Source organism: Hemibagrus wyckioides, linkage group LG27 (genome assembly GCF_019097595.1).
Source record: "Hemibagrus wyckioides isolate EC202008001 linkage group LG27, SWU_Hwy_1.0, whole genome shotgun sequence".
Classification (NCBI taxonomy): Eukaryota; Metazoa; Chordata; class Actinopteri; order Siluriformes; family Bagridae; genus Hemibagrus; species Hemibagrus wyckioides.
This window is the reverse complement of record NC_080736.1, coordinates 8,730,099-8,757,974: the sequence shown is the minus strand read 5'-3', so window position 1 is coordinate 8,757,974 and position 27,876 is coordinate 8,730,099. Positions and strand designations below refer to the sequence as shown.

Here is a 27,876-nt window from a genome sequence, read left to right as displayed (position 1 = left end):
TAGGGCACAGAGGAGAGGAGTTCGGCAGAGCAGTGAACCTGCACCGGTTCAAGTGGGACTGAAAGAGTAAACGCATCTGTTCTTTTGCGAGAGGCCTTTTCACCTAGATAATAGAACAGCTATTTCTCTACTAACGATGAGTTTTCCCTGATTAACATGCTCACATTTTAATTTGTATAAAAATTATAATGGTTAGAGGTCAGGTTAGGGTAGTACGGCTTTATCTGAGGGAAAGAAAAATGCAACTGATATCGCTTGTTCAAATTCAGATTCATTTTTTATCAAATTAGGTTTGGGTGAAAAGTTCCAGATCATCACAATTTAGATTTTGTCCCTTGTTAGCTCGCTTGATATTTATCTGTAAATGTATATATGTTTTATGTTTTGTGTATTATTTAAAGCATTATTAATTGAATCAATTAAATGAACCTACATGCACACATGGGGGCACACGCAGCCTTACATAATGTTAAGACATTATCAGTGACACTTATATCTCTGCTTAAGATAACATTAACCAGTAACATACACACTAATAGCAAATAATAAATTATTGCATGCAGCGCAATTAATGTGTACCTAATATCATAATATCTGATAAATAAGAGAGAACGGATAAACCCCTTAAAGGCCTCATGATACACTGTCTGATCATTGTGAGCCTCTAATTAAAGCAATATTTCCTCGGCTCCACGAGAGAGCAGCATCATTTTCAAAATGATATCTCTTCTTTACAGGTATCATTTTTCATCTTTCATTCTACAAAATCACTACATCCCCGACCCCCCCATACACCCCCCCACCTAAAAAAATAAAAAAAACTCTACACACACACAAACACACACGCGCAATACATTCATATCAATTTCACCTTCAAATCCTCAAATAAAGCCTCCACCTCAAACTCCAAAACAAAAAGATAATGACTTTCTTCTTGCGCAATTTCAAAAGGATTTTTTTCCCCCCTCAAACAGGGCGCAGAGGGTGTTTAGTGTTTTAATAAGCATCCTCGATACCATTGAGTAGGCTCTCTTTGTTCATATGGCAAGATTAATTATACTGTCAGGCATTCTCAAGGCCTGCTTAACAAAGATTCAGTGATATAATGGGCTTGGCCTGCACTTGGCAATCAGCATCAGACAGTTCCACATCCTCCCCTCCACCCTGCGCCTCAGACAAACAGCCTTTTCATCAAAAAGAGAATCATTTTTGCCAAACAGACGGAAAAGATCACTCTCTCTCTCTCTTTCTTTCTCTCTCTCTCTCGCTCTCATACACACGCTTACTCACATGGTTTCTTTGGCTGTGTGCGATTGCAGTGTCATTTGTTATGGGGTGAGAATAATGCACTGGAGCAGAGGGGCTTCCATCCAAGGACAGGCGAAACAAGGAAATATAATTGAGCGACACACAGGATTTGAACCCTAGTGTTGTCACTGGTCCTTTATCGCACTACTCTCTCTCTCTCACTCTCTCTCTCTCCCTCTCTCTCTCTCTCTCTCTCTCTCTCTTCTTCCTCCTTCACCTCCTCATTGTTGCCCCAGTGTGCTCGGATTAAAGTGAGGTTAATTCTGCATTGCAGATGGAAGTCGCGCTGGAGAGAGTGAGAGATGACTTCTATCTTCGCATGTGTCTCCGATTGCCAGGCGATGAATTGGCTCCGGAGCAGGGAGCAGTGTGTGTGTGTGTGTGTGTGTGTGTGTGTGTGTGTGTGTTTGTTTCTGCTTCACATACTGCCTGGATGCAGGCCTGCAGGTTATCACTACTACCTGTACCTTCTAATCTACTGTATGAGCACTTTAAAAGACTAAAAATAAGTTTCATCCTGAGATTGAATACTAAATGTTGGTGTGAATGTGCGTTATTTACAGCATGACGTAGGATTATTCAAATTTTGATGTTTCTTCTCCATACTTGGTGACAATCCTTCTTTAAGGCTGCGTCTCTGATCCCTCAGCTGATTTTGAACTTGTTTGGGACATGTATATTTTATTTGGTTTCTTTTTACCACTGCACTAACCGGCTAGGATTTAAGCTGCACAAGTGACCAAACCTTCATTTCGTCCATCTCTGGATTTCCTCTTCAGTCCTGACCTGCGGTTAAAATTTTCATCTGATGATCTTGTCACAGTACAGTATGATAATATGAAGATAATTCATATTGTTCAGGTCTATTTGATTCTAGGCTTTAATGATATGAAAGAGGTACAGGTAAACATTGTGCATGGTTTTCATCATTTTGAAACTAGTGCATGTGTGTGTGTGTGTGTGTGGGTGTGTGTGTGTGTGTGTGAGAACTGGCGATTAACACAGTCTCAGATAAACATGATGCAATGCAAGAGAGTCTCTGTAAACAGCCGTTGCCAGTGATTTGTACACTCTATAACCCATAGATGTGTGTGTGTGTGTAAACATCAAGCATCTTTCTCTTTCTCTTTCAGCATTATTTTTAATAAATTAAATTCTACTTATAAGATAAGGGATCAGTGTTTAATATTACTGAAAATAATGTAAATATATTTTTTTAAAAAAAAGAAGGAAAAATGTTGGCTCTAGAATTTTAGTAAATAAATAAATAAATAAATTATTTTTAAGTTACCGTACTCTTCTAAAGCCATGTTTACTAAACCTTTTTTAACTTGAGATCGTTTTACGGTCAAATAAGTTTATTTATATACATAATCCAAATATTCAAATATCAGGCTTATTATTTAAATTTCTCACAATAAAAGTCCTGCTATTTATTAGAGCCATAGAGCTTTCTGTTCATGAACTTTCCACTAAACCCTCTTTAGCTCCACGCGTACATTATTTATAGGCCTAGTTGTTTTTGAGTTATTGAGGTTTAGGTTAAATCCATTTAAATCAAGTGATCAGTCAAACAAGCTAATAATTCTAAAAACTCGTTGCTAAATTTAAAAACTTTCATCGTTTTGATGGTGATGAGTTGTTATTGATGTTCTTTCCCCTCAAATGGTGTCCAATTGTGTCCCAGTATGATTCCAGTCTAAATCCCACACCAGTCTTGTACAATTATTCTTGTTCTAATAACAAAGCACTAATGCGCACAGAAAAGCGTGTAGTTTTCCGTCAGTCACAGCAAGAAAGCTAAGAAGCGGATGAAATCGCTGCAACATGGCCCCAGACACAAAATGAGACTGATCACTCCATAATCATGATGAATGGAAGAGGGAAGGCCTGTCAGCCCCTCATCCGCAGCTGATGAATGGTATCATATACACTTATTTAGCCAAAGAAGGAGAACAATAGATCATTTGAAATACTATAATTGTTCATATGAGCACGCATATAAAAATCTATAGGTGATTCTTTTTTCTTTTCTTTTTTTTTTCTGTTCATTTCTAATTAATTTCAAGCAAATTCATTTGTCGGCCCTGCTTGTACTTCAATTTCGCTCTTTTTTTTATGCATCATTTATAATTTCTTAAAATACATGCAGATTAGACTCGAACTGGAATTGAGCCGCGTGTTAACTGATAACGTGAAAACTAATACTCAGGATCAAAACTTAAAAGGTCATGTGCACTTGGGCGTGTGGAGTAGAAAAAGTCCTGTTATCTTCAACCGAGCTTCTTAGCGAACAGCGTGGAAAAAGAAACGCTAAAAAAAAAAGCTTAATTGTGACAGACGACAGCGACGGAGGTCTACGTGTGATATTTGCTTATTAGTCATTGACCCGCTCACTGCAACATCACAAGGGTCATTAGGTGCTGTGGCGCCGTAGTTTGTCATCCGGTGCAGACCAAACCAAATTTTTTAGACCAATAGAGTTCAATTGTCCTTGAAACCTGTGCTGTATTCATTGGTTTCATACACAAGACATCTAAGTTACGGTCAAGCACCAAAGCAAACAGAGCAAATTCAAAGATTTTAAAGAGCTCGGATGTCAGAAGTAATCTTCGTTAAACCGGATGTTGCAAATCCCAACGACGTGCCATGTTAAGATAAATGCTTCGCTAAGACGTTCATTGATTTCAAGCAATTTATTAATTCACTATTGCCGTAGTAATTGCACTGTCCTTCTTTTAATAATGACAAGTTGGAATAAGTGTAATGTCCTTGACCCCCTGTTCAAGGAGCCCATACTTAAACATACTATGTACTATATACCCATTTTAATAGATCAACTGCACAGGCTGGAGGAACATGATGAGAAGTGCAATTACCTGTATAATTCAATCAACTGGCTCTCGTTTTATAGCGGAAAATATTTAAGATTGTCTTGATTGAAGAAGCCACGTGGAGGCGGCTTTGGATTCGTTTGTCATGCATTCAAATGAGTTTTATTACTATGCATTAAACAGTACCGTTAATGCTAAGGTCAAGGTGCTCAGCTCCGTATTACTGCACTGTTTGAGCTTGTGCTGATATGCGAGGGTCCAAATCTCAGTCGACACCTTTTAACCGCTCATATCATGCAAACCTTTATAACCCGATAAAGGACAAGTCACTGGGGTCCGACGTTGAGAGGAGACTGGGACAAAAGAAGAATGAAGTATATGATAATGGCCAAATATAAATAAGAATTAAATCAGGACTAATCCTTTTACTGGTCATTTTTTTCACCGCACTTGACTTCTTCCATTTGTTTCCCCTTGTTTCTATTTCTGCGTAGCGCTTGTTGAACACCTTTATACTCCTTTTCATAAATGAATCATAATGCCACGTTGTGACGATGAGCCCCAAGCGTTTGGGTGAAAACTAAGTAATTCACTCACTAACATATGCGGGAATCCAAATGTCCATAAAAACACAGAGCTAATCCATTACCTATAATACATTCATGGGCATTTTTATATAGTCTAACTGCAACAAAGAGGATATAAAGAAAGTGATATTGTCATTCGGAACATACACTCCCCCCCTTCACGCAATACATATTACTGCTTCATTCTTTACAAGCATGGCCACTGGCGACATTCACACCTTGCTGAGATATTTGTAGCATAAGCCATAACATCAGTAAATTCAGATATAATGGGACTTTTATGAAATCGCTCAGATTCATAAAATCTTTGCAAGTGAAGATGAAGCGGTGCCTTGCAGCGTACAAAAAAAAAAAGGCACTCTTGTAATACATAGAATGTCTACTAGGTTAGACATAATTTTATTGAAGAGATGGGCTAATTGATACCTGGGACACAGGCCACCAAAATGAATGGACTGAGTTCAATGATTAATAAAGTTTAATTATTAATATCTGGAGCAGTATTTAACTGTGTTAAAGGTATATAGGTATCTGAAATAATTCCCTTTATACGATATTGGTGTGCGATTTCTCCGTATTAAAACTTCCTATGTTTGTTCAGCATTTCTGTTTTAATTGTCTGTTCTTTAAGGACTACTTGATATGGGTTTAATTACGAAACAACTCTAAGCCCATAAAGGTCTCAACAGCTTCCACAGGCTTTTAATGAGCTTTTTGTAGTCCTTTTATATGATCCAATACATCTGACACATATATGTTGTTTTTTTTTTTAATCATTATAAATCGCATTATGACATTAAGAAGAAAAAGGCAGCGTGATGTGCCACAGTTTGTGGTGCAGATCAGAGTAATTACTGGTGTGACATGTGACGTGGGGCTGCGTTGACTGTAAGGTCATTAAGTTATAGTTATGCCATAATGAGGGAAGTGCTAGAACGACAGAGAGAGGAGGAGTGTTGTTTACTGAGCAATGAGAGGTGGCACAGTGCAACTTGACCATCACTGAGCAAAGGAGAAATCTTCTTTAGGGAACGAGAGAGAGAGAGAGAGAGAGAGAGAGAATGCGAGAATTGGTGATGGTGGTGGTGGGGGTTGGGGGTCTCGTGCGACACAGGGGAGCTGTTGGGGTGGTGCCACTGGATGTGACAGTTTTAAGAAGTCTCAACATGTAAATCAAAAACACTTTGGCCTTAATGGATGTGTTTTAGCAGATGTATCCAAGGCAGCGGCAGCCATGTCGACTGGGATGATGTTTACAATAATGGGGAGAGGCAGTCCAATTTCAAGAAACATGGAGGCGCAAGGAGCCACCTTTCTCGCCAGCCTTGCGCCAGATTTGAAAAGAGATGAGCTAGAAAACAACACTAACTCCGTTGTACGAGGATCGGGGAAGAAGGCGAGCGCCTCAGATGCGCATCAGACACAATTTCACCTTGGCAGGGCGCTTGTCAAAACCAACAAATATCACACGGGGGCCTTTTCCCACTCTTGTTTTGTATAACTGTATTTGTTCCCTTGGGGTGTCAGTCACACACACACACACACACACATACACATGCACTCTATTCAGGGCCCGAACTGACTGCTGGTACTCTCTGACAGAGCGGAGATAGAGTGAGTACACACCTCCGCAGACACACTCAGACACAATAAGGACCTGAGGGAACACTTTATGGACTTGGATATATTTCCTGAATGACAGAAGTTTCAGTCTTGGTTTTATTTTCTGCGTTTTTATTTGTTTGTCCTTGTAACTCACCATCATTTAAAATGCTGGGCTGCTTGATTAATGCCTAGTGACAACATCTACACTGGACCGCTTTGTCTGCTTTCTGTCTCATTCCATCTTTCTTCCTCTATTATTTGACTTTTGGTCCAATGTGTCTATTCAATTGTGGAGATTTTGTTAGTGGCCATGAGATCCTTAAAAACAAGCTGTCACCAACAGTTCCAGATAAATAGTCTTTATTTAGTTATTTTAGTTCTTATTCTTTTGTTATTTGTTATTTGTTTGTTTGATGAGACTGATTTCAGTAAAAATCTGTCACTAATGGTTTCAACCTAACGGCCTCATAATTTGTGCTTTCTTTCTTTCTTTCTTTCTTTCTTTCTTTCTTTCTTTCTTTCTTTCTTTCTTTTAATTCTCCCATTTTTTCTTTCTTTGAATTCTACCTTTCTTTCTTTCTTTCTTTCTTTCTTTCTTTCTTTCTTTCTTTCTTATTTTTATTATTTTTATTTATTTATTTTTTTAACTTAATTTTCCACTTTCTTTCTTTCTTTCTTTTGATTCTACCATTATTTTTTTCTTTTAATTCTACTATTCTTTCTTTCTTTCTTTCTTTCTTATTTTTTTATTTATTTTTTTTATTTTTATTTTTTTATTATTTTTTTTAACTTAATTTTCCACTTTCTTTCTTTCTTTCTTTCTTTCTTTCTTTCTTTCTTTCTTTCTTTCTTTCTTTCTTTCTTTCTTTCTTTCTTTCTTTCTTTTGATTCTACCATTCTTTCTTTCTTTTAATTTCCCTTCCTTCCTTCCTTCCTTCCTTCCTTCGCTTGCATCTTTTCTTTCTTTTGATTCTACCATTCTTTTTTTTCTTTCTTTCTTTCTTTCTTTCTTTCTTTCTTTCTTTCTTTCTTTCTTTCTTTCTTTCTTTCTTTCTTTTAATTTCTTCCATTTTTTCTTTCTTTCTTTCTTTCACTCAATTTTCCCTTCCTTCCTTCCTTCCTTCCTTCCTTCCTTCGCTTGCATCTTATTTATTTACAGATGACTTGCTTTCAAATAAACTACTGACAAAACAGCAATATCAACCAATCTAACTATTATGCACCGTATCTCCTTATTAGGAGACATTATGCTTCCTAAGACGTAATGAGGACTTCTTAGGCTCACTCCTGTAAGGCAAGGAGCAGCACCACAGTGTTGGTGAACTCAGGGGTGAGTGCTTGTCTGCAGGAGGTAAGGACATAACGAGAGCTTCTGCACCTCTCTGTCTCAGATTAGGTGATGCTTAAGCTACAACACAGCTGAGAAAAGAGCAAATTTACAGTTTGGTGCAATCTGCCTCACCTCCCTGACCTTTTGCCCTCTGACCTTTTTTGCAATTTAAATGCATTCTGTTCTATTCAACATCATTTAAAATGGGGGACACATATTTCTAACGTTAAACAGTATACATTGAGTGTAATATCTCTAATTGGTCATTTTAAGGACAGACGCCACAGAAGAAAATGGCGATTTTGCTTTGAATTGTCTGTCATGTGTCATATATTTTCCAGTAATATGTAAAAGGAAACTGACAATGTTTACGTCAATTCTTTAATTGCAAGTTTCCTAAAATATAATGTTATATACCCCATGTAGACATATTTGCTCAGTAATGATTCATGAAATTGAATTTTCTTAAACAGCCTAGGTTACTGTCTCCAAACAAGCTTGTGAATGTTCTCCCTGTGTCTGCATGGGTTTCGTCCAGTTTCTCCAGTTTCCTCCCATCTCCTGTTCTCATGCTGATATGTTGATTGGCTGCTTTATAGTGTGTGTGTGTGTGTGTGTGTGTATGATGCCCTGCAATTGATGGCAGGGTGTATTCCAGCCTCATTCCAATTGTTTTCAACCAAACAAGGATAAAGTGTCCTAATAAAATTAAATTAAAAGTAAATTAAAATTATTAAAAGTAAATAAATAAATAAAGAAAGAAAATTCCAATAATTTACATCATGAATAATGTGTTTAATATGTAAATGATTGCCTAATAAAAGTTTCTTGACTTGGTTTGAGTAATATTTTAAATTGTAATTCCATTTTCATTAAGTAAATTCTTATACTGATGTATTTTCAACAGTTATTTTATATAAATTTTATACAATATTATATATAAATAAAGGCAGTTTTTTAAAAAAAAAGTTAGTGTTTAATCTATATATATATACACACTGGTTAGTAAAATATGCTGAAATATTCTTATTAAAAATTTGACAGTTATCATGATATAAAATCTAAAGTGGCAGGCAGGATCAATGAGAAATCCATTGGCAAGTAGTAATTACATCAAGAAGGTTATCCTGGACTCCATGCGTCCTACACATCATATACTCTGCTCACCTTTTGTTCCCCTGATTACACACATGCTTAGCAATGAGCATCAAATAGACAAAATGGCGGGCAACCGTATAGCACCTGAGAATTTCATCAGAGCAAGTCTTTCCTTTATCTGCCTGGTGTTCAGTGGAGGATGATCAGACCGTGTGATCTGCGTCTGAGCCGCTTCGTAGCGAGGAGAAGTTCATTTCATAAAAAGCCCCTGTAAATTGTGCTGACGGGAGGAATCTGAAAAGGTTAATTGGGCCATTATCTGCCTGTAGAGTTTGAGGGATTTATGGAAGGCCTGGCTACATCTCAGCTCATCTCTCTCTTACTGGTGTGAAAAATAATACTGCTTCCATCTGCAAGGCTTAAGCTCTCTGATTCGACCTTCTGTTTATCTGTTTTTAGAAGAAGGTCATAGTTTCAGGTTGAAAAGTAAACGATCTTCTGCATCTAAGGGTTTTATGTGTTGATGTTTATCCGAGCTAATGGATTCAAAATAGTCATAAATCACACAAATATACAAACACATTTTCACATTGGCACATTTCTAGCAATTTCCATGACTCAATTCCTGTGAAAAGTTATAAGGCAGCAATTTGTTTCTCAAAACATCATTCAAATAAAATATAAAACTTTCTCATGAAATCAGGTTGGAATGAAATTGTAAAACAGGTTCACATGCAAGCCCCACTCCGAATGCAGGCAAACAAATGAGCTGCTTCTGCTTTTGAGGGTTTGCATGGCCACTGCTAGCACTGCCACTTGTGGGAGTGTTTTCCCCCCATGTTCTCCCCAATCGATTCTTTCCAATTCCCATCCAACAGCTTGTTCTCGCCTATCACATGACAAATACCAAACAGGAAGAGTGAAGGCTAATACATGTTTCCTCTAAGACACGTGAAGCCAATTACTGCATCTTTTTTTGACTTGTTCATAGTACGTCACTGGGCAGCATAACACACGCTGAGGAAATGGCTTCTAGAATCTGCCCTTGAGCTCACAGATGTCTACGATTGGTTAGTCTCACTCTGATGGCATGTTTCCCACCCAGAGAGCACAGACAATTCACAGACAGTCTCTAGCTTTGGCTGTGCTGTTGTTATTTTGTCTTGCGTTTTCCTGACAATAGGTTTAATGTTGCACCACTTGCGAGCGCTTTCCGCAGTGGACAGGGATCAGCATGGGCACTCTGACCGGTCTGCAGCTACTTAACTCCAGACACAGCAAGCTGTGATGGACTGTGTGTTCAGACACCTTTCTATCAGAGTCAGCGGAAGTATTTCTCCTGTGGGATCAGACCAGAAGAGCTAGCCTTTGAACTCTATGAGCATGAATGAGCCTTGGGTGCTCACAGGTTGGCTTTTGTTGGACCATTTTTGGAACACCTCACAAGACCTGCCTTACACTTGCCCATTTTTCCTGCTTCCCACACATCAGCTTTGAGAACTGATTATTCGCTTGCTGTCTAATATGTCCCACTCCTTTGCCAGGTGTCATTGTAAAGAGATAATCAATGCCAATCACATCACCTGTCAGTGGTTTTAATGTCATGGCTGATCAGTGTGTATATACCCTTTAGTGTAACCTTTACAGGCAGCACAGTGGTGCATTAGGCCAGCCACAGAGGCAGCTGAGTTTTGCATGTGTCTATGCAGGTTTTCTTTAGTTTCAATGGTTTCCTCCCAAGCCATGAAATAATGTGGATTGCCTTTAGTTGTGTGTGTGTGTGTGTGCATGTTTAATATCATGAGTTAGCCTCATATCCACCCCCACCTCACAATAAGTGTTCCAGAGATCAGGGTTGACCATTTTACTGACCAGAATGAAGTGGTTCCTGAGGATGAATGAATAAATAAATAAATTTGAAGTTTTACAGACAGCACACAATGCATATTACAGCTGAACCCAGGAAAAGCACAAGATTACATTTGCAGCTTGTCATTCCAACTGAGTCGTGTGAATTGCTATGAGTTTGCAAGCCGGAAACCATGTTAGAAATTAATTAGGAATCATTAATTTATTCTTATTCATCAGATAATTAAGTTCCATCTATAGTGAAGTACCATGTCACGGAAAGACACTTTCTTGGGAGGAAATGTAACCGCCATGTCCTTCACCTGACCCTGTTCATCAGCCGATCTTATCTCTCGTGTTAAATGGCCATCTTATCATCCACTTCATGATCGCTCTCTAATCCTGAGATCATGATTGGCCTAATCTGTCAGCCACCATGATCTTCCCTCCTCTAAATGACCGAGCAGATAAGTGAATAAATGCATCAGTGAGGAGTTAAGCGAATAGGCGGCTCTGTGAGAGTGCAGCGAGGGATGCAAACCGCTGGTATATACAGAGGCTGGAGCTGTGTGACCTTTATGCCCTGGAAGTGAAAATGCGGTGTTCATTTTCACTGCACACACATTCCAGCATCACCTAAAATATATATGTAAAACACAACCACCCACTTGCACTAACACCACTTTCTCCGGCATATTTCTGTCTCCCTCACACACACACACACACACACACATGCATGTATGTTCATACCCGTGAGTGGCCTCTGATTACCAACCACTCATTTGTTATGCTCACTGGCAAATCAGCAGCGATTCTTATGACAAATAAGAGGGAAAAAAATTAACAGCTGTCAGGGTGTGATGTGTTAATTTCCTGACAGTCTCAGCACTGAAACCAATTACTGATTTAAGGGCAGGGGGAGAGCAGCCCTCGGCTGCAGCTAATTAGGCTCCTTCTAGACTAAAGGGACAGAAGCAAAACAAGAGGAGGATGGGAGAAGCAGGCAGGTAGTCATGAGATCTCCAGAACAGAAGACAAGTCAACCCCAACCTGTCTGTCTCTCTCTCTCTCTCTCTCTCTCTCTCTCGTTCATCCATCGATCTCTCTTTTGACGTGGCTTTTTTACCTCTTGCACAGGGACCCACACTGATTTCATGCATAATTTGAAAGCACACTGATGACTGACAGGAAATTTGATGAATTTCCTATAAATAAAGTTCTAAGATGAAGCTAATTGCCTGTCACTGTAACCTTAAGGGGAAAAAAATCCCCCACGAGCGACTTGCATATGAAACTTTAACTTAATTTGATCTTCACAGATTTATTTTGCACTGGCGGTTTTAGTTTAATCTTTTAAAAACTGACATTCTGGACTATACAGTAGCTTTTCTACAATGTCATGTCACTCAGCTGTCTGATAACGGTAGAAATTCATGCTTTATAATTGCCTAAAGAGAGCGCTTTAGTCTGTAGTGTGTCCAGCTCCTTCTCCTCCTGATCTGTACACTCTGCTCCAACAGATTAATTCCCAAATCTTCAACTGAAAAACCTTGCCTGGTCTCTCATCCCATCTGTCATAACTCGTCCCAACTGTGTGGTATAATAGCATTGTGTTCTGTCCAGTGCCTTATGTCGCCATTAATTCTATATAGGATTTATCATTAATATAACCTTAATTGTCATTGGAAAAGAGGGAATGAGAGAAGAAGTTATGTTTTTAGTAGCTAACAGAAAAACCTGTCCATTATCACTGTTTGTTTGCAGTAGTTGCATTAGCAACATCCCTGAAATGTCAGAATGGCATAAAATCACTCACATCTCATGGGAACAACAAAGAAAGCAATAGAATCATTAACAAATATGTTTCATGGTGGATTTTCCCTATAAATCTGCCTTCCAACATAGTATTGTGCCTTACCTTATCACAAGATTTGATTCATATCACAAAAGGTTGATGCGCAAGACTTTTTTTCAGCATTTTATTTAGAAGAAATCAAACAATGTCATCCTTGTTTGTTTTACTTCTGATTTGATTATATACTTGTACGAAGTTATTGCCATTTATTTCAATTCAATTGAATTTTATTTGTGTAGAACATTTAACATTGGACGTTGTCACAAAGCAGGTATACAGGAATATAATTCAGGGACATAAACTGTAGGGCAGTGGTAGCTCAAATGGTTAAGGCTCTGGGTCGCTGACCGGAAGATCAGGGTTCTAGCCAAGCTGCCACCATTGGGCCCTTGAGCAAGGCCCCCAGCCCACACGGTACCAGGGGTGCTGCATCATGGCTGACTCTACGCTCTGACTCCAACCCCCAAGGATGGGATATGCGAAGAAAGAATTTCTCTGTGCATATATGTGACAAATAAATAAATAAAGACAATTTAAATTATACGTCAGAGGCAACGATGGCAAAGAAAAACTCCCTGAGACAATATGAGGAGGAAACTTTGAGAGGAACCAGGCTCAAAACCTATCCATATTGGACAGTGAGATTATAAAATAATTTCCTTATATAATACTTTTTTAGTTAGTTTGTCTGACAAACAATGAGAGGCACTTAGATTACTTGATCCTACTTTAATTTTGATTGAACAGTTTAATTCAGATTATTGTCAAATAAACATGAAGCGAAACCATGTTATTATGGGTTTCACTGTTAAAAAATAAAGGTGGCTTTTTTCTTTTTTCTCCATTTTTTTCTAATTTATTCCCTTTTATTTATTTATTTATTTATTTGTTTGTTTGTTTGTTTGTTTGTTTATTTTTATTTTTTTCTTTGGAAACCCCCCAAATTAAGCATATTTTGCTACCTTTATGTATGATTTTTAACCACTATTTTTAAATTCTCACAATAAACTAAAAAAAATACCCCCCGGAACACAATCTCCCAGAATCCTTTGCTCGACAGCCAAGCTCTCAAACTGCTCAAGTGCAACATTTTACTAATCACGCTCACCTGAACTCATTTCCTAATCACCACTTTATCCTTAAATACCCTGCAGTTTATTTTGGTTGTTTTAAAGACTGTTTTCAGTGACAATCCCACTACATGTAGAGAATTATTTCCAAAGGATATATAATAATTCTTATTTTTTAAAACTCATTTCAAGCTTGAAATACTCTTAGTTTATTAGCAGATAATGTATTCTATTTTTAAGTGTTCGTGTTTATAAAGAAGCAAAATGATTTGCTAATAAGAAACCTGAGTTGCATCTAAAACAAGATGAATAATCTTCATTTTGTCTTCTAATAATTTCCTAAGAAGAAATAGTAGATAAATGAAGATGCTTTTACTTACTTACTTACTTACTTACTTTATTTATTTATTTATTTATTTATTTATTTATACAGCACAGTGTTGGTTTTAGTAGAATAATAAGAAAATGCTTAGGAACTAAGAGAATAACTCCATAAGTATAAAATACCAGTCATTTTGATTACTAGAATTTCTTATTAAACAACTTTCTGGACAAGAAGCAATGTACCTCAAAGGTACTTATTACCAGTTCTAGCTCAAAGTCAAAGGCTTCTACTAGGAACATTGCATCCCTGTGATGAAACAAAGTACTTTTAAGGGTGTTTGATGAAGCCATCACTGATGTGTCACTTCCTACTGTTAAAGCAGGGAACCTTCTAACCTTTACCAGTTCATTACACTATGTAAGACCACTATGTTCGCTTGTTCTCTGAGCCGGAACCCTGAGGTGCATGTTGGCGTGTTTACGTTTGCTACTGATATAATTTCAGCTACATTATCCACGTTTCGTACGCAAGTTTCAGTCATTTGCGGCTCCTTCAGCTTTTCAGCTCTTCTTCGTCTCGCAGCAGTGAAGCTCTTTAGGATCTCGTTTCCAGGCTGCTTCACCTAATCTTCTAATAATACCTTAGTCTAATGGTGTCAATGGTCATATATCATAATAGCCAGACAGCACTGTACCATTTCCACTGCAGCGAACAGAGAGTAGGGCTCATTTTTAAGGTTGTAATAGGATTGTGCAAATGTTGTTAGAGGGTTACGTAAAGCCTTAGCACATGGTATTTAGTTAACAGCATGCTCATTTGCTGTATTGTCTTTGGGGTGGTGCGTTTGTGTATACATTCTCATGATGTGTAAACTGAGCTTTGTTGCTAAGAGAGTTAACTGGGGAACAATAGATGCACAAATGAGCCCATGTGACTTTGTCTATTCACTGGCACTCTCACTCAGTCCCTCCCTCCAACTCCACACTCCATTCACACACTCGCAAGCTTGCACACACACAGACATGGGCAAATGCATTTAATACACCCAAACCTGCACCAAGCAAATTAGTATCTCCCATGTTAGCTATCAGAACAACTGACTGCTTCCTATCACTGGAGAATATTATAATGAATTCTGTTTTCTGGAGGAAAAAAAAACAAAACAAAAAAAGAATACCACCATCAAAGCTGAAAATAATGTATTTTGTTCATAATGAGATAATTAGCTTTCATTTCTTTAGATCAAATGCAGATAGAATGTTAGAAGATTTTTTTTCTTCTTTTTTATAGCCCAAGTAGCATGAGATAAACAAAAATATCGCGTTACTATACGTTGGATATTCATGCAAACAATTTAGGTTGAAGTTTCTGCGTATGAGACGTATTTTTGCGATTGTTCGGAAAAGAACTACTGATGGTATAAACATCTGGCTCAAACAGTACCTGAAACCTCCAGGTATGCCTCTGATTCTTAAAATTGTCATTAAATGCCAGCTTATTAGTTAAAGTACAGCATCATAAATGTCACAAATCACCTTTTTTTTTTTTTTTTAATTTACGCCAAATGCATATTGCAAAATTTCTTTAAATCTTATACATATTTTTTTAAAACATTCTCAATTAGTATAGAACAAGTGGTGCATCATTCTGACACTCTGTGGTGTAAATGCTGTCTCTTCAGCTCTCCCTGGTCATTAGTTGCTCTCATAATAGCTCTTAAATTGTGTCTTACGGCTTCCATCATTATCTAGATTCGCAGCAAAGAGTTTAGGAATTAGTTCGTGTGTATTTAGATCTATTTTTTTTTTTTTTTCTACATATGCACATTTCCCTCCCACACACACATTCATTTTTGCGTATTTGTATACAAGATTGCTTTTGATAATCTTTCATGTAAATCAAACTTTATGAGCATAAATAAATTCCATAAATCTATATGGAAAGTTATAACTTTCAGACACCAGATCATGTTGTAGTCATGTTCATCACATCAGTAGAGTTTATATTAATTATCATTTTATTGTCGAATTTAATCACAATGTTGCACCAGAAATTATTGTGGTGATTCTTAGAATTAAGAAATTAGTTCAGTGGGATCTGTACGTGTTTGTTCGCATTATTCTCCTGCTCATAACAGAAGACATAAATAAGTCCAGAGCCCATATTAAATCTTTCTCGCTCGACGATGGAGGAAATGATTTTTTCCCTGTTGTGCCATTGTGCCATGTTGGGTGAAAGGGTGAGCTATTGACTCTTATCTCTCTGGAGTTTCAGGTCGCTGGGTCTCTGCCATCAGTATTGGCATCAAAGTAGCCAGAGTTGCGAGCCATTAATCCAACGCTCGGGTGCTCTTTAGGGACAGCCGTGTTGCTCCACATCTGGGCCATAAATATACAAAGAAAACAAAGCGTTTCAAAGGGCGCAAGCTAGCACACTAACCTAGAATGGCACTAATAAGCAAAAGAGGCACTTGCTCTGATTCTTTTCTGCTCTTCTCTCCAGTGTACTAATGCGTGCGGCTGTGCAGGGAGCCGTGCTGCCTCGCAGACAGGCCGATCATCGCTTGATTTATGGCACTGACCGCTGCCTGCATCTCTCAAGCTAATGACACATACACTAAAGTCATTGATTTGTATGAATGGCCTCCGTTCTTCATCTATCACAATTTAATGTAAGGGGCTTTGCAATGCAGAGTTGCAGAGTTGGAGTGGAGTGTGGGGATCTGCAGGGAGGAGGGGAAAGAGGGATGGGGCCTCCATTCCCCCCCAAGTCATGAGTCATTTGGTGCTTCTTTAATATATAGACTCCTCCGTTTATGTAAATGGCCCTGGAAACGGGGTGCTATGTTCAATAAAGCAGATAATAGCAACAACAGGGACTGCTCTGCAGAATTGCCTCCATTCTCTTGGGCAGATTTAGAACTGAAGGGGAGGGCTGACCACAGTTTTAGTGCACCACGTGAAAAGGGACCTGAGCTTTAAGGATTTTTAGTTTGCAGATATCTCTCGAAGCTTTTGCACTGAAGTGAATGACATTCTCAAGTGAATAAAAAAAGTTTGTGCGGTGCTAAAAAGTTAAAGGTGTAGCATGTGCTATAAATAATCATTAAAAGCCTTGAAAAATAAAGTAATTTATGCAGCTTAAAATTTATTCGTGAAGAAATAAACTTCTACTTGGATTGTTGTTCAGAAGAGCAGCCTGCATTACAATGCTAACACACAAAAAAGGAAAAAAAAGGCATATTCCTGCCACATAGATTTATTTATACATTAACATCATCTTTTTTTTGTTTGATGCCAGAATTATAAAACTGATTTTTATTGGACTTTTGAAGTTTTTCTCTCAGCAAAAAGCTTTATAGGAATAACAGACAAGTGAGATTAATAAAATGTTCATAAATAGAATTTCTACAAAAACAACAAAGACAAAAAGAAATCTGTCTCAAATACACTTGAAAATAAATATTTCTCTCAAGTCAGTAAAAGTTTCTTGCTTTTATCTGTACTATAATGCAGAATTAATATGCAATGTCTCTAAAGTAATTTTTCTTCAGCATACCTAATGGCCAAATAGAAACAGACGCACACACATTAACACACCTGCATGCCCTCCTGACTTCCTCTCAGACAGGAAGGAAGCAGTGAAGTTTGACCCGATAGGTTTAAATCAGTGTGCAAACAGGAAGTGAGCCTCCGGGAGGGAAGCCCAAGAGATGCATGCCTTGCAGAACACTCTCCACGCTGAAACATGAGTGAGCAATTTTCACGCCAGCCATCAACCTCCAAACAGAACTTGCATGCACACAAACACACACACACACACACACACACACACACACACACACACACACACAGAGAGAGAGAGAGAGAGAGGGGGACATATGGCATCCCAGTTCATATTTCCTAAAAAGAGGCCAGGATAATTGAGATATATTCATGAGAAATATATTACTGAAATGTTATTAATATACATTGTATTTTTAATATTTTAATATATAATATTTTTATTATATATATATATATATATATATATTCAAAAAAATTCATTCTTTAAATAAAAATTAAAAATTAATTATTTTAATTCTAATATATATTTTTCCGTTTAATTCTTTTTCTTCTTTTTTTAGATAATTAATTTTAACTTAGTTTTAATAAAAAAAGGGGGGGGTAACACTTTATATCTTTTGTATTTTTTCAGCTGTACATGACATAAACCCAGCTAAACATATACAAAAGTTTATTCCCATATGCACCAGATCATACAGTTGACATAACACTTAAATAAAGTGACAGGGTTGTTAACTTAACCTTGTATTATTACACTTTACATACAGACTTGTATCAACTACAGACTCTTGGAAAATTAGCCGTTATAAATATTTACGTAGATTTGCAGTAGGTCAGAGGTCATGAAGGCAGAGCTGACAGCATCTACAGCTCAGTGGTAGCATTTATCATGTTTGACCCCCTGCAAGGGTGATATGAGGGAAACATGAAAACTAGGTGTTTCTGCTTCATCAGCTAAAGCAGTGATCAAACTGAATACAAATAAAATTCACCTTTTTTTTTTTTTTTTAGAAAAGACAGTTCACTGAAGGGGAAAGGATGCAAGATGTGAACAGTGCTTTTGTTAGCTGTACTTCCACATTATGTTAATTTTTATCTTAGATTTTACTTTTGCTGGATGAAATAAAAAGTTGCCCCCAAGTTCCTTGGGGTTTGTTTGATTAGCTTAATCTAATCATTTAATGGCAAAAAAGATATTAATATAAAGATATAAAGATAAAAATAAATCAGTTATTTTTTCTAGTTCTAGCAGTATTTTCTAGTTCTAGACAATTTATTTTATATACAACATATAACATTATGAGCACTGACAGGTGAAGTGAATAAGATTAAATATCTCCTCATCATGGCACCTGTTAGTGGGTGGGATATATTAGGCAGCAAGTGAACATTTTGTCCTCAAAGTTGATGTGTTAGAAGCAGGAAAAATGGGCAAGCGTAAGGATTTGAGTGAGGTTCACAAGGGCCAGATTGTGATGGCCAGACGACTGGATCAGAGCATCTCCAAAACTACAGCTCTTGTGGGGTGTTCCCGAGCTGCAGTGGTCAGTATCTATCTAAAGGAGTCCAAGGAAGGAACAGTGGTGAACCGGCGAAAGGGTCATGGGCAGCCAAGGCTAAATGACGCAAGACTGGCCGGTGTGGTCCGATCCAACACACAAGCTACTGTTCAAATTGCTGAAGAAGTTAATGCTCATTCTGATAGAAAGGTGTCAGAATACACAGTGTCTGTCTTTCTTTCTTTCTTTCTTTCTTTCTTTCTTTTTTTCTTTCTTTCTTTCTTTCTTTCTTTTCGCTTGTTACATTTTCTTGATGGAGCTTACGCAGGTGTCCTGTGTATATCCAATAAAATACATTGTGGACATTTTGTACTGTATATGTCAGTGTTATTTTAAGGTGCAATCTCCCAATTCTGTTTTTAGACTCCTACAGTAATTCAAGCTAACCAGCTTCTGCGTTGCACTGCACTGTAAATTCCGGTGCTTTCACCTTTCTCTCACTATGATGTTAACAACTTTCATCCAACTTTTTTCATGACAGCTCAAAGTTTGTTTTCAGAACTGCACTTTTCTCCTATTCTATTTTTTTCCGCCTTCATCAGAGTCAGAATCGTCTGGTGATGCCGTGCTAATTATCCCGGCTCCATTTTGTATGCGGATGTAAAATGGCTCACACCTCTCGCCTTGTGAGGTTGCCAGGTCTCTTCTTTCCCTCTGACACCTAATCAGCTAATAATGGCAGCAAACTAGCATGGGCCACTCTTAATAAATCCACTTCACTCGAAAGCTCGTTCTCTCTTATACACTTCCTCACCCTTCATTTTAGTGCCTTCTACATTTTAATGTTTCATGCATCAGTGAATTAAAGTAATGTTCCAGCCCAGAATGAGGGAGTTTAAATCACCCCCTGAGTTCTGGTCTGCAGATGTGAGAGATCAGTCCACTTTCTTAGTGTAGTTTGAAATAACTGTATGGAAAGATAGGTAGCGTCCAGTTTTATGCCTGCTTTTTCTCCTTCTGTTCAGCACTTGGTGTGCAATGAACTTGTATCCCAGTACAGGTCTCACAATCTGATATTCCCACAACACATTATTCTTCATAAACAGCTGGGTTAAATAACAGGATGAGAGCATTTCTTTTCCTAGAAAAGAATTGCAACATAATAACAGCACAATATGTCTCCCTGCAACACATGATAACACGAAATACAGGCATGTGGCAATTTACTGCATATGCATATTTCCTCACACACATTCATTTTTTCTTCTCTGCACATATATATATATATATATATTTTTTTTTTAATCTACAAAGATTATCTTTGATCATCTTTACTTTAAATCTCTTCAGATATATGAAAGCATCATCATATAGTACATAAGCACTTGAACCCTAAAGGAAATTCCCCTGTGTGATAATACAAAACCCGTCATATTTGTATGCGTGTGGTGGATAAGAAGAAAGACTGCGTTTTGCTGCCATGGTTTGAGGTTTGAGTCTTCCTATTCCCTTAGATGGAAGCAAGTCAGCATAAAGTTATTCTGACTGATCACATTTATTCTGTAATAAAACATATCTGTTATGAATAGAGTTGCCACCATGAGGCTGAACCCAATCCCCATCCAGAGTGAACCAGGACCCACTGAATGGTTTGATGACGGACGGCTTTCTCTAAAACTGTCATCTCTACAACTCTAAGCACAGGAATATACTACTATGTGGCTAAGAGTTTGTGGGAAGCTGACTATAACAAGTCATATAACATTGCATTATAGATTTAGTCCTACTTTGTTCTTATGTTAATCTCCATTCTTCTGGAAAGGCTTTTCACTAGATTTTAGAGCAAGGGTATTGGGAGCCACAAGAGCTTTAGTGTGGTCAGGCATGATGTCAGGTGAGGAGACCCTGGGTGCAGTCAATGTTCCAGATCATCCAAAAGATGTTAGGATTGAGGTCAGGACTTTGTACAGGCCACTCAAGCTCTTCTAATCCAACCATGGTGAGCAATGTGTTCATAGAGCTCACTTTATCTTGTGAGGACATTGCTCACCATGGTTGGATTAGAAGAGCTCAAGTGTCCTGTCCAATGGACTCAAGTGTGTAGTTCTGTGGACTTGAAGAGCTTGAGCGTCTTAAGGTGATGTGGTAGCTTAGTGGTTAAAGTGTTGGACTGCTGATTAGAAGGTGGTGACTTTGAATCCCAGATCCACCAAGCTGCCACTGCTGGGCCCTTGAGCATGGCCCTTAATGCTCAACTGCACAGTTGTATAAAGTTATCTGCCAAATGCCAGAAATGTAAATGTATGTCCAGTGTCCTCTATGAGGACATTGTCTTGTCTACCAAGGCTTTGTGGAACATGTTTAGGTTTCTTTAGTTCCACTAAAGGGAAATTAATACTACAGAAACTTTTCAAAAAGAAAACACACTGAAGCCGTTCTGGTCATTCTGTTCACTGAATGGTAGCCTGACACCTTATTAAGATTCTTGATGGTTCTTCTTTTAATTCATCCCCCACATCTGTATAATTCATACAAATATATTTTCAAGTGCAAGTATTCACAGAGGTTGTTGTTGTTAGTTAGTTAAAGTATGAAGTCATAGCTTTCTCTATTATTTTAACTATTCTCAGTACCCTGTGTTTGAGACTCTGAAATAAGTTTACTTAAGCATAGCTATGAAAGAATATGAATAAGGCTAATCTGGAAATCAAATTTGATGAAGCTTTCAGTGCCTCTAATGACGACGAAATGAAGCGGGGCTTTCTATAACAGTGAGGCAAAGAGATTTTAAAATATAGAACTGACAACAAAGTTACAGCAGTGAGTCATGTTAAGATAAAGAAAAAAAGTGTTAATGTCAGCATCCAATTAAGCTAATCACATCAAGCTGGCTAAATTATATACATAAAAAAGTTGCTGTAGCAATTTGTGTAATTTGTGTTTGAAAGCAGACGAGTAGTTACTATGGTTACACTTTTTACCCGCAACAAACCACCCATCGACCATCAACAACATGGCAAGTGGCTCAACCAATATAGTGCATTAACTCATTTTAAACAATATATCAAGTTTAAGTATGTTGATGTTAGTGGATAAACATATATTTTAATTTATTTGGATTGTTCTGTTTCAAGCTGTAATAGACTAATACAATAATTGATTCGTCCCTAGGGTTCTGTCAGAAAATTTCTAATTCTGTTAATATCAACACTGCTTATATACCGATCAGGCATAACATAATGACCACCTGCCCAATATTGTGTTGGTTCCCCTTTTGCTGCCAAAACAGCCCTGACCCTTCATGCACCGTGTATTCTGACACCTTTCTATCAGAACCAGCATTAACTTGCTCGCTCAGACCACACGGGCCAGCCTTCGCTCCACACGTGCATCAATGAGCCTTGGCCACCCATAACCCTGTCGCCGGTTCACCACTGTTTCTTCCTGGGACCACTTTTGATAGATACTGACCACTGCAGACCGGGAACACCCCACAAGATGCTCTGATCCAGTCATCTAGCCATCACAATTTGGCCCTTCATCAAACTCGCTCAAATCCTTACACTTGCCCATTTTTCCTGCTTCCAACTTTGAGGACAAACTGTTCACTTGCTGCCTAATATATCCCACCCACTAACAGGTGCCATGATGAGGAGATCATCAGTATTACTCACTTCACCTGTCAGTGCTCATAATGTTATGCCTGATCATTGTACATTCTGTGACCTATTACTGCACCTTTAAGGAATTTTCACAACAAAAGGGTATGGAGGTATAGATGAACTTTCAGGTAAAACAATGGACTTTTGCATCAGTAAGTTAAAAAGTGAATATATAGCATGTTAGCATGGGGAAAAAATGTTAAAAATAAGCAAAAACTAAGAGTTGTATACAAATGATCGACATTTTATAATGTATGTATTATGACATTCATTAACATTTATTTGTGTTGTATCGATTTATGCAACTTTTCTATCAGGTGCTCAAAAGGTTAAAGTATGTAATGATGAACAAACACAAAATATCATTGGCCCATTACAGGCTAAAAAATTGTCTTGTTTTGGCTTGTTTCTAATGATGATGTAAACACGACTATTACAGGTGCAAGCCAGACTTCTTCCAATTAAAGACAGTTCTGGGGCACTGTGTAATTGTACAAAGGAGCAAAATTCTGCCTTACTTAAGCATTATGGCAAATCAAGTGAAATTTATTGCTCTATATTTGCTAGTGGTGCTGTAATTTGGTGCAGGACTAAGCACTGGATTTCTTCAATATCGGGTCCATGACTAGACAGACAGGTGGTTTCATGTGTTTTGAAACATTCACCATGACTGACCTAACTCGGAACACATTCCAACCAGAGACTATGACTCACACATTGTGAATGACATGACGTCGTTGTGGAGGACCTAAACAAATCCCTGATTTAATCAAACTCACCTTGCGTTTCAATAAACATTCACAAGTCACCTGTGTATGGAACGTCTACGCCGAAACCTTGTCGAGAAACAGATGCTTGGCTCATCCATAAAAACTCCCGCGCTCTGTCTTCAATTAGTCTGGATGATAAGGCAAGCTCCAGTCAAATGATTTCGAACGTGTTTGTCTCATCTCAAGAATGACAGCGATGAATTTGTGAAGTCACTCACATTTCCAGCTCTGATCGTTTCATAATGACACATTTTCTGCATGCTTCAGCGCCAATTAGCCTCAAAGTGAACGCTTATTTGTTGCAAACACGTTTGCTAAACAGGAATCAGAAGAAGCTCTCTGAGTTCAAATCAACACAGACAACCTTAAGTGAAGTGATTCTCTTACTCATTGCTGGAGAGATTGCCCGAGTCTTCAAACTTGTCTGCAGTCCTAATAACGAGACGTCATTCCTTTAAATGGTCATCATTCATAGATAGGTAGAACATTTGTCATTTATGCAAGCCCTAGCTATGAGAGCGTCTGTCTGCAGCTGGAGATGGATCCAATTATGCAGGCTGGACATCTCTAACAAGGTGGGAGGAAAAGGCTTCCTGGACAAACAACATCCTGCAGTAATGAGCGGCCCTCGTTTCAGCAAACCCGTCCGTCTCTCGGTGGATTGATTCCACCACAAACTATGCGAATAGACAGTGTTTCTTTCGCTTTAAAAAGACACAGAAGAAGCAGGGAATTATAAGTGAGACCCCCCTCCATTCCCTACACCAGTCTCACAGCTCACAAGTATGTGTACTGAAGCTGGAAACTTTCTTCAATCAAATGTATGAATGTGTATTATTAATCATGCCAACCTGTTGACACAGAGATGCGGATAAAGGACTCGGAGATGCCCAGAAAAGAAAAAGCATTAAAAAAAATCACCAGAAGCTTGTTTTAGCCCTTTCGTACACCTAGATAAACAAGGCATGGGTTGTCAATGCAGAGGAAGGCATGATCAATGCTCCAGGGGCCAGAGGATCTGCATTGATTTCTGCACTCCCAGATTTTCGAGCAGGCTCTTCATCAACACAAGCACTTTGTCCTTCCCAAATAATCAGATCGAACGGCGATGCCAGCATCCCCAGAGATCAGGAGGTCTCTGACGTTAGTGTAAGCACAGACCAACTAGGGGCAGCTGTAGCAAACAAGAAAAGAGCTTTGACCCCTACAGGTAACAGTAGTAAAAATGCGCTCCTTCTCCTTCTCAAATCTAAACAAATGATGCACTAACATGGATATTTATTACACTAACGTTAAATCTATTTGTCCACCTCCTATCTCTTTCCTCCTGGTGAAATAGTTCGCTATGTCTTTAATTTTTTATTCATTCCCTGACAAATGTCCCGAAACATTTTACAGCCAGACAGGTAATCCTGAAAATTGACCTTCATTTGAATTTTTCATAAAAATGGAGGGAAAATATGAATAAATCCTTGTCTACTTTTGTTCCGTAAAATACATTAATCTAAGTGTTTCAACCCCCTACCCGGTGTCAGATTACACTCTATCAAACTTCCCCTCCGTCGCACTCACAGAAACCAAAATTTCATTCCTCTTTCCAGAATGTGTTTCTGTCAATATAGGAGATATAAATAGCTGAGGGAGACAGTGACCATTCATAAATCTAGCTGAATATTTAAAGAGGGTCTTTGGGCAAGAGAGTAAGAGAGAGAAAGAGAACCAGAGAGAAAGTGGGGGGAAAAAAAAAAGGTGGCTCAAGTTGCTCCTCAATTTGATCAATCGTCTGAGTCCTACCTCTACACTTGGAAAATTACAAATTGGAATCAGGGAATCAGCGGCAGTTTATCATCGCTGGGACGGGGCTCGAGTGCCTACTTTCCCCCCTGGTGAGGAGAAGGTGTGAGACAGATGACAGGGTGGAATTAGAAAGAGTTGTAAGGTTAAGGTAATGTATGATCATTCACAAGGGAATCCAAGTGAAGGCTGTAAAATACATAGTGAAGGTAGTAATAGGAACTTCTCCAGTCATTTTAGATGAAGATCTCATCATATAGATATTTTGATTAAAATTGTAATAGTAGGTCTAGCCCATAGCTGTATTCTATCCTTTTATTTTTCACTGTTATAGCCAGGATAGTATTGTGACTCACTAACACACACACACACACACAAACTAATATTGCAAAAATATGATATCATGTGTGAGGTTTGTTCGTTCTCTCTCTCTCTCTCTCTGTCCAGAGAAGACAAGGCCAGAGGAGAGAAAAGACACTCAGAATGTCTGCAGCTCATTAGTGGGCTATTTTAATAAGCCAGCTCCAGTCTTGATGTGGAGAATTTGGATAGCTTTAATTGTTTTAATTAGTTGGAATAATTGGTATACTTTATTGAGCTACAGAAGTGATAGTAATATTCTACTTTCAGGCAGGAAAACAGTTCGTTTTTTTTTTGTTTTGTTTTGTTTTTTTTCTCTCACATTAGAGCAAAACCTTGCACAGTTGGAACAATGGTGCACATGTAGAGCAATATTGAAGAAAAGAATACGTGATTTGTTTTCAGCTTTGGTACAGCTGGAATAGGAATGAATGAATGAATGAATGAATGAAACAACAAAACTACTTGGAAAGAAAGAAAGAAAGAAAGAAAGAGAAAGAAAGAAAGAAAGAAAGAAAGAAAGAAAGAAAGAAAGAAAGAAAGAAAGAAAGAAAGAACAGAATTCTTGATAATTATCCATGTTCTTCCTGCTGATATTATATAATATGACATTTTATTATTATTATTATTATTATTATTATTATTATTGTCACTGTAAATAATTGTTATAACTGTAAATAATAATAAGAATTTTCAGCTGAAAATTCAGATATTACATTATTATTATTATTATTATTATTATTATTATTATTATTATTATTATTATTATTATTATTATTATTATTTATGTTATGATGTTAATTGAACAATTCCACTCCATGCTCTCACCTTACCCATGTCTTGCATCTTGCTTTATAGAGCAAACATAACTGAGCTGTGCTTCACTCCACACTTAATAATGGCTAATGCTGAGCATAAATTGTTGACACTTTGACTTTCCTAGCAATCTAACTTGGTAAAAGTTATCTTTATATGGAGATCTGCTCTTCTGCTGTTGCCCCCCAGCTTTCATTTCAGCAATTAATACGCCACACAAGAGTCTTCTGACATTTGTCTATCAAGCACTCTATGAGCCAGAACCCCTAATTAGCATCCGTAGAGAAAAAGAGCGCGAGAAAGAGAGTTAATGATCAAACCCAGAGGGCCTAGACTTGGTGACAGGCGCAGAAAATAACATCACTTTATAGAAAACATTCACACATTAGCCCTATAGACCTCCAACTTCATGACAACTCCTCTATCACAGCAACGAAATTAACACACAACACAGAAACACAGTGTAGTAGTTAGTGTTGTGCCATAATCAGCTATGACTGATTACACCGGTTTAGCATGTTGTACCTCTGCACGTGTGACAAAGCCTGGAGCTGGCTTTCCTTCTTTCAGTGTTCACTGCATTATTTTACATAACAAGCGCTGCGAGTGTGCCTGATGCTCCACATTTAGCATTCATTGCATAATCCCAAACATTGCTGCCAATCTCAGCTCTGTCTCCTTTTATTTCACAGGAAGCTTTACTAACCATTCTTTCAGGGCACTGATTGTTTGTAGTATTCTAATCTGTTTGTGGCCTCTCTCCTTTTGTATTGCTTTACGCAGTGCTCATCCAGAAGAAGCAGTATCATGCAATGCTTCAACTGTTTGAAGAAAGCCGGGAATAAAATATGTATTAGTTTTCCACCGAGAATTTCATTTTTTACCATGCTAAAAAGAAAAAAAAAGAGGGGAATGCGACTCTATTCAAAGCCTCCACCACAGAAACGGAGGAACACAACAAAAAAAAAATGGTGTCTGAGTTACTTACTTATCATTACCAGGCTCAGTTTTCAAGGCCTCTTGTAACATTCAGCCATTTCCACATTCCACTTCCTCTCCTTATTTCTCCCACCTTCGCCTCCTCGCCACCACCACCACCGCCGCCGCCTCCGCCTCCCCTTCTTCCCTCCTCGTCTCCTGACAAGCCCTGGGTTTTCAGCAAAGAAAGCGAGCATTAATTAAGACAGTGCCAGCTGTAATTTTCTTGGGAAGTAAATTTCTGCACAACTAAAGGTTACGGGGACCTTTTCACTGTCAGAATTTACTACAGCCGCTGAATGTTAATGCAGCTAATGAAGACATGCTCTCAGTCTCTGAACTTAAAAAGGTACCACTGCAAAAGAAGAGGAGAGGAGAGGAGAGGAGGATGGGGGTGAAAAAAAGAGAAAGAAATGAAAAAAAAAACAAGGAGGTGAAGGAAATCTGCTTTGATGAATGCATTCAGATTGTCCATGTTCACTGGAAGCCAGTGTGTGTTGCAATCTGCATTCAGGGACTTTTTCTTTTTTCTTTTTTTTTCTTCCTCAGGAGCACCAGTAATTCCAGTAAG

General features: G+C 38.1%; 1 long non-coding RNA gene across 2 annotated transcripts in view; it reads right to left on the bottom strand.

The window, feature by feature from the left end:
* Window positions 1-27,425, bottom strand: part of LOC131347860 (uncharacterized) — a 77,709-nt gene extending 50,284 nt beyond the window's left edge. Inside the window, exon 1 of one of the 2 annotated variants that reach the window (XR_009203843.1) lies at window positions 27,316-27,425. This is a non-coding gene — a long non-coding RNA (uncharacterized LOC131347860). Of the gene's footprint in view, window positions 1-23,744; window positions 24,554-27,315 lie in introns of those variants that run through there. The other variant, XR_009203841.1, reaches the window with a different exon arrangement.
* Window positions 27,426-27,876: the final 451 nt, after the last annotated feature.